This window comes from Aotus nancymaae, unplaced genomic scaffold (genome assembly GCF_030222135.1).
Source record: "Aotus nancymaae isolate 86718 unplaced genomic scaffold, 86718_ANA_hifiasm-v0.15.2.pri h1tg000021l, whole genome shotgun sequence".
Taxonomy (NCBI): Eukaryota; Metazoa; Chordata; class Mammalia; order Primates; family Aotidae; genus Aotus; species Aotus nancymaae.
Genome location: NW_026988433.1, coordinates 28,964,915 through 28,979,083, shown reverse-complemented (window position 1 = coordinate 28,979,083; position 14,169 = coordinate 28,964,915). Strand labels below are relative to the sequence as shown.

At 41.3% G+C, this 14,169-nt stretch overlaps 1 protein-coding gene across 4 annotated transcripts in view; it reads right to left on the bottom strand.

The window, feature by feature from the left end:
- The window catches only part of GLT8D2 (glycosyltransferase 8 domain containing 2), a 70,882-nt gene that overhangs the window by 44,016 nt on the left and 12,697 nt on the right, over positions 1-14,169 (bottom strand). The window lies entirely within an intron of this gene.

Sequence of the window (14,169 nt, the reverse complement as noted above, 5' to 3'; positions counted from 1 at the left end):
AGGGGGCTCATCTTTCCCTGTCCAGCATGTTGCCAACTCTGAAATCTCTTTAAGATGAAACTAGAGGCTTTAGAATGCTGACAAAGGCACATCAATTGCAAGGCACAGGAGTAGTGAGCCAAGAAGGTAAGTAACTGAAACAGATTGTGGTAGGAAACCTTAAGCCATATGGAAAGAGTGGAGTCCTTGAGAAGCATGCAGTTTCAACAGCAAGTTTGCTGTAAAAATGTGTGTGTGTGTGTGTGTGTGTGTGTGTAATTGCGTAAAGATTTGGCACAGCTGAATTGCATCCTCTTCTTCCTCCTTACAATTTCATCTCATCTCTGATGGTGGCACTTCTTGGGTTTCAAAAACAAAAAATCCCAAATGGAGAAGACACAGTTTCTGACCAAGGGCACTGGAATCAAGTGGAAAATCAAGTGGAAATGCTTTTCTAATACAATTAGTATATTAGACTGTGGGCCTTGGAGTCAGATGTGCCTGGGATCAAATCCTGGCTCCACAATGTATAAGAACCCTTTCCCTTGGAAACTTAAGATTCCTCACTTATAAAATGTCTGTAACACCATTTTACAACCAACATGTTAATAAGTAATTCAGGCAAAAAACCTCAGTGCATGCTAAAAGGATAGGGTAAAAGGTTGTTGGGGTACAGAAATTTCACAATCCCGAAGTAATCATACTTAAGATCAACAAAATGAAACAAATCGAAATCCTGTGCCTTGAAATGTGATAAACAGCAATGTGTTCCTGCCAGTGATATTTAACCTGATTCTATCATGGATAAGGTCACAGTCAAATCCAAATCATGGATCATTCTGGAGACAAACTGCCCTGGTCTCTTCAAATAAGTCAATGTCATGAACAACAACAACAACAGAAAAACACACACTGGGAACTCTTTAGAGGCTTGAAAATGAAATGAAAAGTGTGAACCTTGACTGCATCCTGGACCAACTGTTTAAAAACAGCTACAAAGTTTACTTTTGGGAAACTGGGGAAATATTATGGCATTAATATTAAATTTCCTGAGTGAATGAATGTGGTATGGTTATGTAGGAGTACATCATTGATTGTAGGAGACACATACATTAATTTAGGTGTGAAAGGTCAAGAGGTTCAGGGGTGTCTGTGTGTAGAAAGAGAGTGAGAGGTACTGAGATGCGCTAATGTGGCAAAATTGGTTGAGCATCATACTTTTCTTGCAACTTTTCTATAAATTAAAATTCTTTCTAAACAAAAATTTGAAGAAATGAAGTAATATTATAAGGCTTTATGAGGATTAAATGCAGTAATGCATTTACATGCATTAAATACTTATAACAGTACTTGGCAAACAGTTGGAACCCCACTTATACAAGCCATGAAGATTGTGTGATCCTAGGGAAATCACTCCACCTCTCTCTGTCTCAGTTTCCTCATCATTACGACTGAAACAGACAATTCTATTAGACGTAACATTCTAGAACTTTATATAATTATGCCCTCAAAAAAGTGATGGGAGTTGAAAGAATCAACATTGTCAAAATATCCATAACACCCAAAGCAATCTACAGATTCAATGTAGTCCCCATCAAAATTCCAATGGCATTTTTCATAAAAATAGAAAAAAAAAATCCTAAAATGCATATGGAATCACAAAAGCTCCCAAATAAATAAAGCAATTTTGACGAAGAACAAACTGAAGGCATCACATTTCCTAATTTTAAATTGTATTTACAAATCTATAGTAATGCAAAAAGTATGGTACTGACATAAAAATAGACACATAGACCAATGGAACCAAGAATAGACATGAGGAGAGGATAGTCTCTTCAATAAGTGGTGTTGGGAAAACTGGATATTAACAAAAAAATGAAATTGGATTTTCTTTTTTAGATGGAGTCTCGCTCTGTTGCTAGGCTGGAGTGCAGTGGCACGATCTTGGCTCACTGCAACCTCTGCCTTCCAGGTTAAAGAGATTCCCCTGCCTCAGCCTCCCGAATAGCTGGGACTATAGGCATGCACCACAAAACCCAGCTATTTTTTGTATCTTTAGTAGAGATGGGGTTTCACCATGTTGGCCAGGATGGTTTTGATCTCTTGACCTCGTGATCTGTCCACCTTGGCCTCCCAGAATGCTGGGATTACAGGCATGATCAGATCCACAATTGGATCTATATCTTACATCATACACAAAACCAACTCAAAATGAATTAAATATGTAAATATTAATTTTATTAACTATTAATTGAATAATAATTAAGTATTTAAGATGTGAAACTGTAAAACTAGAAGAAAACAGGGAAAGCTCCATGGCATTGGTCTTGGCAATGATTTTTTGAATATGATACCAAAAGCACAGTCAACAAAAGCAAAACAAACAAGTGGGACTACATCAAACTAAAAAGTTTCTGCACTGCAAAGGAGCAATCAATAAAATGAAAAAACAATCTGTGGAATAGGAGCAATTGTTTACAAACCATTAGAACAGACATTTCTCAAAAGAAGGCATAGGAATGGCCAACAGGTATATGAAAAGATACTTAATATCACTAATAATCAAGGAAATTCAATCAAAACCACAATGGGATATCACTTCACATCTATAAGAAAGGGTATTATCAAAAAGCCAAAAGATAACAAGTATTGGTGAGGATGTAGAGAAAAGGGAACCCTTGTACATTGCTAGTGGGAATGTAAATTAGTATAGCCATTATGGAAAACAATATGGAGGTCTGTCAAAAAATTAAAAATAGAACTACCATACGATGCAGCTATCCTACTTTGGGGTATATATCCAAAGGAAAGAAAATCAGTATTAAAGGTATATCTACACTCCCATGTTCATTGCAGCACTATTTATTTTTATTTTATTTTATTATTTTTTTTGAGATGGAGTCTTGCTCTGTCATCATCCATGCTGGAATGCAGTGGTGTGATCTCCATTCACTGCAACCTTTGCCTCTTGGGTTCAAGTGATTCTCCAGCCTCAGCCTCCTGAGTAGCTGGAATTACAGAGGCACACCACCACGCCCAGCTAATTTTTGTATATTTTTAGTAGAGATGGGGTTTCACCATGTTGGCCAGGCTGGTCTTGAACTCCTGACCTCAGGTGATCAGCCTGCCTTGGCCTCCCAAGGTGCTGGGATTACAGGCATGAGCCACCACACCCAGCCTGTAGCACTATTCAGAATAGCCAAGATATGGAATTAATCTGTGTCCATCAGTGGATAAGTGGACAAAGAAATGTGGTATATATATGAGTATGTGTGTGTGTAGACATATATACACACAAAATAAAATATTATTTCACCTTAAGAAAAGAAGAAATTCATGCCATTTGTGACAATATGGTGAACCTGGAAGACATGATGCCAAGTGAAATAAGCCAGGCAAAGAAAAATAAATACTGCATGATTTCACTTACATGAGAAATCTACCAAGTTGAACTTACATAAACAGAGAGTAGAGGGTGGTTACCAGGGACAGGGAGGTGGGGAAATGGGGAAATGTTGATCAAAGGGTATAAGCTTGCAGTTATAAGATGAGCAAGTTCAGGAGACCTGATGCACAGCATTGACTATTATTACTAATAATGTATTGTATATTTGTCATCTGCTATGAGAGTACATCTTAAGGGTTCTCACCACACATATACAAAAGGTAACTATGAGGGTGATGGATTTGTTAATCAGCTTGATTGTGTAATCATTTCACAATGTGTATATTAAAACATTGCACTCTTTGAATATGTATATATGTGTGTGTGTGTGTGTGTATATATATATATAAATTTTTTTTTTTTTCAGAGACAGGATTGTCATCCAGGCTGGAGTGCAAGTGCAATCATAGCTCATTGTAACCTTGAACTCCTGGGCTCTATATAGCCTCCCACCTCAGTCTCCCAAAGCACTGAGATTACAGGCATAAGCCACCATGGTTGGCTGAATATATACATTTTTTTATTTGTCAATTATATGTCAACAAAGCTGAAGAAAACAAACCAAAAAGACCCCCACTTATTTTAAGAACTAATATTTGATAAAATGTTCTTATCACTTTGTCATTTTAATTATTTAGACACTATTATAAGAACATGGTTACTTCCTTAAAAATTTTTTATTCCTGTAGAATTGCTATCTTTGATAACAGTATCTGCAGTTCATTCACTGTTATTCAAATGAGTCAGATTAACTATACATCTCTTTGAAATAAAAAGCAACAAATTGAAAAATTAAGCATCCCATTTTCTAAGTACTATGAGACTGGAGTGCATAAGGTACTTTTAGCTTTTTAGATGCTGTAATATAAATTTACTGGCCATAAATTTGTAAGTTCAGAGTTCTACTGAATATGAAAATAAATATATTTTTTAACATTAAAAAAAGTGATTGGGGAATCAGCATTGTTTTCTGGCAAGGTGTTAGAGATTTTGCTATTAGAAGTAAATATGAGTTAACTAGCTAAAAAAGGTAAGAAGGGGCCGGGCACAGTGGCTCATACCTATAATCCCAGCACTTTGGGAGGCCTTGGTGGACAGATCACTTGAGGTCAGGAATTCGAGACCAGCCTAGCCAAAATGGTGAAACACCATTTCTACTAAAAATACAAAAATTAGCTGGGTGTGGTGGCACACACCTGTAATCCCTGCTCTCGAGAGGCTGAAAGGAGAATCACTTGAACCTGCGAGGTGGAGGTTGCAGTGAACTGAGATAGCACCACTGCACTCCAGCCTGGGTTACAAAGTAAGAGTCTTTCTCAAAAAAAAAAAAAAAAAGCTAAAAAGGGATAAGGGCCCAACCTAGGACAAGAAGGTAATTAGGGTAGCTCCCTTGGCATTTCATTTATTCATTCAACAAACATTTACTCAATCTTTACAAATATACCAGACACCCAGGCACTAGAGATTCAAAGGTAAGTCCCCAGTTAGTCCACATTTGGGGGAAGGGAGAGGAAGACACCAGTAAATATACAATGGCAATGCAGTATGCTTAGAAGCCTTGGTAAATGTAAGCATGGGTTATTGTTTTAGCACCAAGGAGGGGCACCTGACCTAGATCATGGAGGTCAGGAAAGGCTCCTGGTCTCCACCAAACCAAGCCAAGGTACTCCATTCATTCTTATGCTTCCTTACTAGAATGCAAGCTCCAGGGACAGGATGGGTACTACATTAATCATTTCTGTATTTCCAATTCTTGGCAAGCATTTGGCACTTGGTAGTGTGGCAGCCTTGATAGCTGGCTGATCCAACAGCTCTTCCCATTCTTTTCTCCTTTGCCTGTTTTCCATAAGAGAGACAGGAAAATCCAAATAAAGATTTCACCAGCCTTCTTTGCTGGTAGTAGCCACATAATATAGATCTGATGCTCAGAGACTTAAGAGGAAGTCTATGGGAACATCTGAGAAAGCTTTTCCTTTCTGGATGAAGTGTCAACTCCCCGTTCCTCCTGCCTTGGAGGGCGCCATAATGGCTGGAGCTGGGCAGCCACTTGAGACCATGAAGGAGAAGTCAAGAGCTACATAGAATGGTCAGCTCTTACGTCACTGAACTGCCGAATATTGACATTCCTCCTCCAAACTTCTTATGTGAGAAAAATCAACCCATGTGTTTAAGCTGCTGTAAATTGATGTTTCTGGTACTTGAAGTCAAAGACATTCCAGTAGATTAAATAGGTGCTCAAGAAATGTTTGCAGAACTGACGTCCTGGGGATAAGCTGATTGTGGGGAATTGAGAGAGGGATCAGAGTTTTAAAAAGGTATAAAACTGATAGGAAGTCAGTGATGAGAACTGGAGAACCAAGGAAGTGATGCCGGACAGCTTAAGAACATGTAAAGCGGGGTGTCTGATCTTCTGGCTTCCCTGGACCATATTGGAAGAATTATCTTGAGCCACACATAAAATACACTAACACGAACCATAGCTGATGAGCTAAACAACAACAAAAAAATCACACACACACCCACACACACACAAATCTCCTAATGTTTTAAGAAAGTTGACAAATTTATGTTGGGCTGTATCCACAGCTGTCTAGGACCACATACGGCCTACGGGCCACGGGTTGGACAAGCTTGGGTTAGAGTAAAAGGCAGAGATCTGGAGCCAAGAGAAACCAGAATGTCTGTGGCAGAGTCTGGGAGAACATATTCTGGCTAACAAGATCCCAGCATGCAGAGAACTGCACCACAGGACTCGCTCCTCACTAGGACTGAGGCAGGGTGCATGGGAGGTGCAGACTATGTGCCCGCTTTCTCCTCCTTTACACGCTTCCTGTTCATGGCCCCGGGGACTCTGCTCACCTGCTTTTCCTCCACATTTCTGACTGCTCATTCTCAGTCTCTGCAACTGATTGTTCTTACCTCCTGAACATCTAAATGTTGGAACACCTTAGCACCCAGTCCTCTATTTCTTCTCTTCTTTCTCTGAACTCCCTCCTTAGGAGACTTCATCCTGTCTCCTGGCTTTAAATATCATTTATATGCTGACAACTCCCAAATTTCTGTCTCCAGACCAGACCTCTCACATAGATTCCAGACTCCGGATGCCACTTGACATCTCCACTTGAAGGCAGCCACGTTTCCAAAACTGAGCCTCGGATATTTCCCCCAAAACACGCCCTTCCCATAATCTTCCCCAAATTAGTTCATGCTGACTCCATTTTGTTTTTATTTTTATTTTTGAGACAGACTTTTGCTCTGTCACTCAAGCCGGAGTGCAGTGGCGCAATCTTGGCTCACTGCAACCTCCACCTCCTGAATTCAAGCAAGTCTCCTGCCTCAGCCTCTTGAGTAGCTGGGATTACAGGCTCTCACCACCATACCTGCCTAATGAGCTAATTTTTGTATTTCTTTCTTTCTTTTTTTTTTTTTTTTGAAACTGAGTCTTGCTCTGTCACCAAGTTGGAGTGCAATAGCATGATCTCGGCTCACTGAACGCCTCCCGGATTCAAGCGATTCTCCTGCCTCAGCCTCCCAAGTAGCTGGGACTACAGCCGCATGCCACCATACCCAGCTAATTTTTCCATTTTTAGTAGAGACAAGGTTTCACCATGTTAGCCAGGATGGTCTCGATCTCTTGACCTCATGATCCGCCTGCCTTGGCCTCCCAGACTGCTGGGATTACAGGCGTGAGCCACCGCGCCTGGCCAATTTTTGTATTTTTAATAGGGACAGACTTTTGCCATATTGGCCAGGCTGATTTTGAACTCCCGACCTCAGGTGATCCGCCTGCCTTGGCCTCCCACAGTTCTGGAATTACAGGTGTGAGCCACTGCATCTGGCCATGACTCCATTTTTTAAACTGCTCCACAAAAAAATCAGCTTGGTGTTTCCTTGACCCCTCTGGGTTTCTCATTCCCATGTGGACTGACAGCAAGTCTTGTCAGTTCTACTTTCAAAATAGATCCAGAATTTTTACCACCTTCTGTGGCTCTACCCTGGCACATTAGCCTTTGACAATATTATTCTGCCTTTCTCTCCCTTCAGTTGATTTTCAACAAAGCAGCCAGAGTGAGCCTGTGAAAATATGAGTCACATTGTGCTGTGCTCTGTTCAAAACCTTCCAAGGCCTTCCTGTCTCTCTCAGAGGAAAAACCAGTCATTATAGCATCCTTCCATAAGGTCTCACAGATCACGCTGGCCTCCTTGCCAGACAGCCTCCTGCCTCAGAGCCTTGTCACATGATATTCCTGCTACCTGGAATGCTCTTCCCAGATATCTATAAGGCTCACATCCCTCAGTCTCTTATTCAAAAGCCCCTAACCCCAACAATGCACAAATTCCATCCCCTCAGCAATTATCATCTTCCAACAGACTGCTTCCTCATCACCAGTTTACTGTCTGCCCTCTAAATGATAGATTATACACCCCATGAAGGCAAGGAATTCTGTTTCATTCATTGCCATATACCCAGCATCTAGACAAGTGCCTGGCAATATAAGCCCTCAGAAAACATTTATGGACTGAAGAGATGAATATACAACCCTGTCCTCAGGATGGTGCACAAGTATCTCAAACCCCCCCACATTCACAACTGAAATCAGCACCTCCTCTACAGAAACTCCTTCTCCGGGGTTCTCAGATTCCTCTTCAACTTCTCCCTCCTAATTCCTTCAATCGCTGAGTCCTACTAATTACACCTCTGCAATAACCTCCCACCTGGCCTTCCTTCCTGCCTTTAGAATTTCTGTACCCTCCCCTTCCTCAATCCATCACTGGCCTAATGGCCATAGTGACTATTTTGCTGTTTGATAATCATATCAAGTTCATTTTAAACACATATGCAGCTTGAGTAGCCTTCATTTTTGGTTCAATTTCCTTTTTCTTCTTCTTCTTTTTTTTTTTTTGTCTGAAACATTTCAAGTCAGCTGAAAAGTTGGAAGAATGAATACCCATATACCTTTCACCAGATCCACCAGTTGCTAACACATTGACATATTTGCTTAATTGAACTTCATAGGTACATATATATTTTTGGAAGTTGTAGACATCATGACACTTCTCCCCTAAATATTTCAGCATTCCTATCTTTATTTTTTTTATTATTATTATTTTTTGAGACAAAGTCTCTCTCTGTTGCCAGGCTGGAGTGCAGTGACGCGATCTTGGCTCACTGCAACCTCCACCTCCTGGGTTCAAGCGATTCCCCTGCCTCAACCTCCCAAGTAGCTGGGACTATTGGTGCGTGCCACATCCAGCTAAGTTTTTGTATTTTAGTAGAGATGGGGTTTCACCATGTTGGTCAGGATGGTCGCGATCTCCTGACCTCATGATCCACCTGCCTTGGGCTCCCAGAGTGTTGGGATTACAGGCGTTGAGCCACAGTGCCTGGCCTAGCATATCTATCTTTAAAAGAACGACGTTCTCCTATATATCCTCAATGCCACTATTACACCTAAGAAAAATCACATTAATAACATCCAGTATGCAGTCCATATTCAAGTTTACTCCATTATTCAAATATTGTCTTTTATAGATTTTTTCATTTTTTTTACTCCTGATTAGCCCCACTCCATGCCCACTGCCTTTTTTTGATGACATTAATTTTTTTAAAAAATAATACAAGCCAGTTGCCATGTAGAATTGTATTGAATGATTAAAACACAACTCTGAGTGTTCCTTTCTTGACTAAAGCCTTTCACTGGAAACTGCTACAGAAGGTTAAGTCCTCACCTGATTGCCCTGCCTGGGTGCTCCCCTGGTCTCCATTCCTAACCCTGCATTCACCAGAATTTTTTTGTTTGTTTTTTCTGAAATGGAGTCTTGCTCTGTCACCCAAGCTGGAGTGTGGTGGCATGATCTTCGCTCACTGGCAACTTCTACCTCCCAGGTTCAAGCAATTCTTGTGCCTCAGCCTCCCAAGTAGCTGGGACTACAGGCATAGGTCACCACGCCTGGCTATTTTTTTGTATTTTTGGTAGAGACAGGAGTTTCACCATGTTGGCCTGGCTGATCTCAAACTCCTGACCTCAAGTGATCCGCTGCCTCAGCCTCCCAAATACTGGGATTACAGGCACGAGCCACCGCACCCAGCCTAACCAGACTGTAGTCTAATACTGTGGTGTGCCTGTCTCCTCCACTAAACCACCAGACAGACCATCAAGGACAGGGACTGTGGCTTCCTCACCTCCATGTGCCTATCCTGCCCCAAGGGAGGAACTCAATAAATGTGTGTTGAACCAATGAGAATCAGGAGAGAGAAAGAAAAGGGAAGAGGCTGTTGTTGCTCAGCTCTTCAGTCCCAGGAATAAAGGGGTCAGCCAGAAGGAGGGGAACTGTTCACAGTCCCATTCCAGGAATAAAAGCAGAGGGCTCTGGTTGTCTTCTCAGCCTACCTGCTACCATCACAACACGGAGCCCCAGAACTGGGCCCCCTGCACCTCCGTCAGTTTTCCTAGCCTGAGTGACTTCCGTGTGTGGTTTCTCTATGGTAATCAATAGCTAAACCTTTAACATGAAATTGCCTGCAAGCCTGTCTTCAGGACAGAAAGAGAGGTGGAGCTGGGAGCCACCACAGAGCAGGCAAGGCACTAGGCAGTGGCATCTTCAAAGAGAGGAGGAAAGAAAGGTTGAGGCTCTAGGACTTGTGAGTAGGAAGAAAAGGAGAGCTCAGAGAGTTGTTCTGGGCATGAGAAGAGGCCTGTAAGTTTAAAAATAAGTCCCTGAAGACTTTGCATGGGGAGCTGTTTTACCAAATGCCAAAGAGTTTAGGCACCTGGCCAAACCTGGAAAGAATGTTTTGAGACCTGGCAGTGGCGAAGGGCATTAGCTCTGCCTTGGAACAAAAGGCAAAATGGGAAAGGCTCTTCGGAAAAATACTCCAAAAATCAGAGCCTCTATGTTTCATCTTACATGGTAGCTCTGATTAGCTGGGATGGCCTATTGGGATTGCTAGACAGAAAAGAAATCTAAAGCCAGTAAAAAAAGAAAGAAAGAAAGAAAAAAGAGTGCTGTGATTTATTAGTCATGTCTGCCATGGGTACAGGAAGGAGTAATAGGAAATGATCTGCGAATCAAAAGGGAAGATAAAAGGGGGTTCCTAAAAGTACTGCTGAATGGCTTAAATATAAGAGCTGTGTATGTTAGTGGAAATATGGGCTCTATCCTCAGACAGAGCTGACTGTGAATCCCAGTGCTGCCACATTTATTAGCTATGTAATTGTGGGTGACTTACAAAATCCTATCTGTAAAATGGGATCGTTCTGCATATTACAAAGCAAATTGCTACATAAGTATTACCTACTATTATTTTAACACTTATGTAGCAATTCTATGTGCCAAGCATTGTTCTAAGACTTTTACAAATATTAATTTACTGATTATCACAACTCCTTAAGGGTATTATTCCAATACACAGGTGAGAAAACTGAGGCTTAGAGAATTAAGAGAGCTGCCAAGGATCACACAAGTAATGATTGTCAGAGCTAAGATTCACACACAGGCAGCCTGGCTCTGAGTTCACATTCTTTTTTTTTGTTGAGACAGAGTTTTGCTCTGTCACCAGGCACCAGGCTGGAGTGCAGTGGCGCGATCTCGGCTCACTGCAACCTCCACCTCCCAGCTTCAAGCAATTCTCCTACCTCAGCCTCCCGAGTAGCTGGGACTACAGGCGTGCGCCACCATGCCCAGCTAATTTTTGTATTTTTTTAGTAGAGATGGGGTTTCACCATGTTGGCCAGGATGGTCTCTATCTCTTGACCTCGTGATTTGGCCACCTCGGCCTCCCAAAAGTTCACATTCTTAACCACCTTGATAGTTACTACAGCCAACCACTTCCATTGCTAGAGCTGCTAACAATGTCAAGCAACTGACATCTCTGTGAGTTAACTCTCAAGACTTTCACCTTGAAGTTCTCAAATGCATAGAACATATTTAACAGAGGACAAGAGTAAGGGTTCACTGAAGGAAAGAGAAAGGACAAAATCAGGGCCCAGGAGTCTAGCCTCTAACAAAATATCTCTTGCCTTTTAACTTTTTGCTATACATGAAAAGTTTACTCAAGATCCACCAAGATACATAGAACAAGTGTCTTACTCCATTCACTCAGCTGCAACAAAATACCATTAACTGGGTGACTTTTTTTTTTTTTTTTTTGGACAAGGTCTTACTATCATCCAGGCATGGTTGTAGCTTACAACAGCCTCAAAATCCTGGGCTCAAGCAAAACTCTTACCTCATTCTCCCAAGTAGCTGGGACTACAGGCACACACCACCATCAAGTCCGGCTAATTAAAAAAATTTTTTGTAGAGACAGTCTTGCTATATTGTCTAGTCTGGTTTTGAGCTCCTGGCCTCAAGAGATCCTCCCACCTTAGCCTCCCAAAGTGCTGTGATTACAAGCATGAGCCATCATGCCTGCCCAAACTGACTGGTTTCTAAACAACAAAACTTTATTTCTTATAGTTCTGGAAGCTGGGAAGCCCAAGATCAAGGTGCTAGCAGATTCAGTGACTGCTAAGGGCCTACTTTCTGATTTATAGATAGCATGTTCTAGCTGTGTCCTCCATGGTGGAAGGGGTGAACCAGCTCTCTTAGGCCTATTTTTTTGAGACAGAGTCTTACTCTGTCGCCAGACTGGAGTGCAATGGCGTGATCTCAGTTCACTCCTGCCTCAGCCTCTCAAGTAGTTGGGACTACAGGTACATGCCACCATGCCCAGCTAATTTTTGTATTTTTAGTAGAGATGGGATTTTACCATGTTGGCCAGGATGGTCTCGATCTCTTGACCCTGTTATCCACCCACCTCAGCCTCCCAAAGTGCTGGGATTACTGGCTTGAGCCACCGTGACTGGCCATTAGGCCTATTTTATAAGGGCACTAATCCCATTGATGATGCCCTCATGACCTAACCACCTCCCAAAAGGCCCCACTTCTTAATATCATCACCTTGGGGTTAGACTTTCAACATACTAATTTTGAGGGGGACACAAACATTCAGACCATAACACTAGGGGAGCAGGACAAGAGAGTCTTCCGTTTATAAAGAATTTGTCTTGCTTTCTCCTGTGCTGGCATGAGAAATCCTTTCACTAAAGGCCTTTAGATCAGGGGTCAGCAAACGATGACCTCGGGTCAAATCCTGCCTGACACTAGTTTTTGTAAATGAAGTTTTGTTAGAACACAGCCATGCTTATTTTTTGTTTTCTTTATGGCTGTTTTAATACTTTAACAGCAGAGTCGAACAGTTGACACAGAAACCATATGGCTTATCATCAGGCCTGTTGCAGAAAAAGTTTGCTGACCTCTGATCTCCACTTTAGGCCAGATTTTCTATATACCAGTACAACACACATGATAATCTTATGTCCTTAACTTGAGAAGGAAAAACAAGATATCCCCTTGGATAAGCTCCAGGGAAGGTATGAAATAGGATGTCCATAAGAAGAACCAAAATGAAAATAGCAGTGTGGCCAGAATAGCACATCTCAGAGTGTGCTCCTAGAAATGTTAATTTATGTTATGCGGTAAAGTGGTTGAGGGATCAACTGTTTGGAAATCGTGTTAAACAACCTTAAGAGGATTTCTCTACTACAGGACTTCTCAGGATCTTTAAAATGCTATTATGCCTTGAGATCTCTAAGAGGGTAATATGGTTCACAGAGTTTCCCATGTGACTATGTTTTTCAGAACATTTTTTGGAAAATGCTGAAATTAAAAAGGATTTAAAATCATGTTTCTCAGGAACTGGAAATGAAAACTATGAGGGCTGTGGCTTAATGAACCTCACTTTCTCTCAGCAAGGAAAGAGGAAGCACAAAGAAGAAACACTGGAAGACAAAATGAGAAAAAGAGAAAGAGAGAGAGGTGTTTGAAGGAACAAAGCAAAGCCATGGAAAGATGGCATTTGAGGATATGAGAAACACTTGGACGACTGAACTGTCAGAGGGAACCAGGTGTCAAAAGCAGAGGTGTTGCCAAACACAGGGTACATGGTCACTTTTGTCATCACCACTGCCATCATCAGCACCATCAGAGAAGCTAACCTTTCCTGGGGCCTCACTACTTTGCAGATCCTGTGTTATGTCCTTTATAGACATTATGTCATTTAATTTCCATTTCACAGATGAGGAACTAGGGTGCATGCAAGTTAAACAGAGTCAAGCTTAGAAGGTGTATAAGAGGCAGCACATAGATTCAGTCCTGTAAGCCTGACCCAGAGTCCATGTTCTTACCACTGCATTGCACAGCTCTACTTCTAAGTGCATTAAAGGCAGAACTGGAATTCCATTATGTAATATAAAAAGGATATTACACAGAAGTGCAACATCAGAACACTGGAAGAAAAGGAAAAGACAAAAACCAACCAACATCACTTTGGATATTTGGCTGCAAAGGGCCAAACAATGAGAGGACTGATTTTTTTCTAAAGCACATCCAGATGTTCAGATATCACCATGTTTTCTTTCTTTCTCTCTCTCTCTCTCACACTTTTTTTTTTTTAACTCTCATGTTAACTATCCTTCTTATTTCATAAATTATATATTAGGCTATATCAGGCTTATCCAATGTGTGGCACTTGCTCATAAAGTAAATGTAAGATACTTTTTGAATATTTAAAAAGCATTTCAACCCAAACACCATGACTACTGTATTTACAATAAGTCTCACTTAGATTTCCACAATGGCTAGTTCTTTCTGAGGGGATGGAGATCCTCAGAACAGCTTTCTAAGACAGATTCTGAAAACAT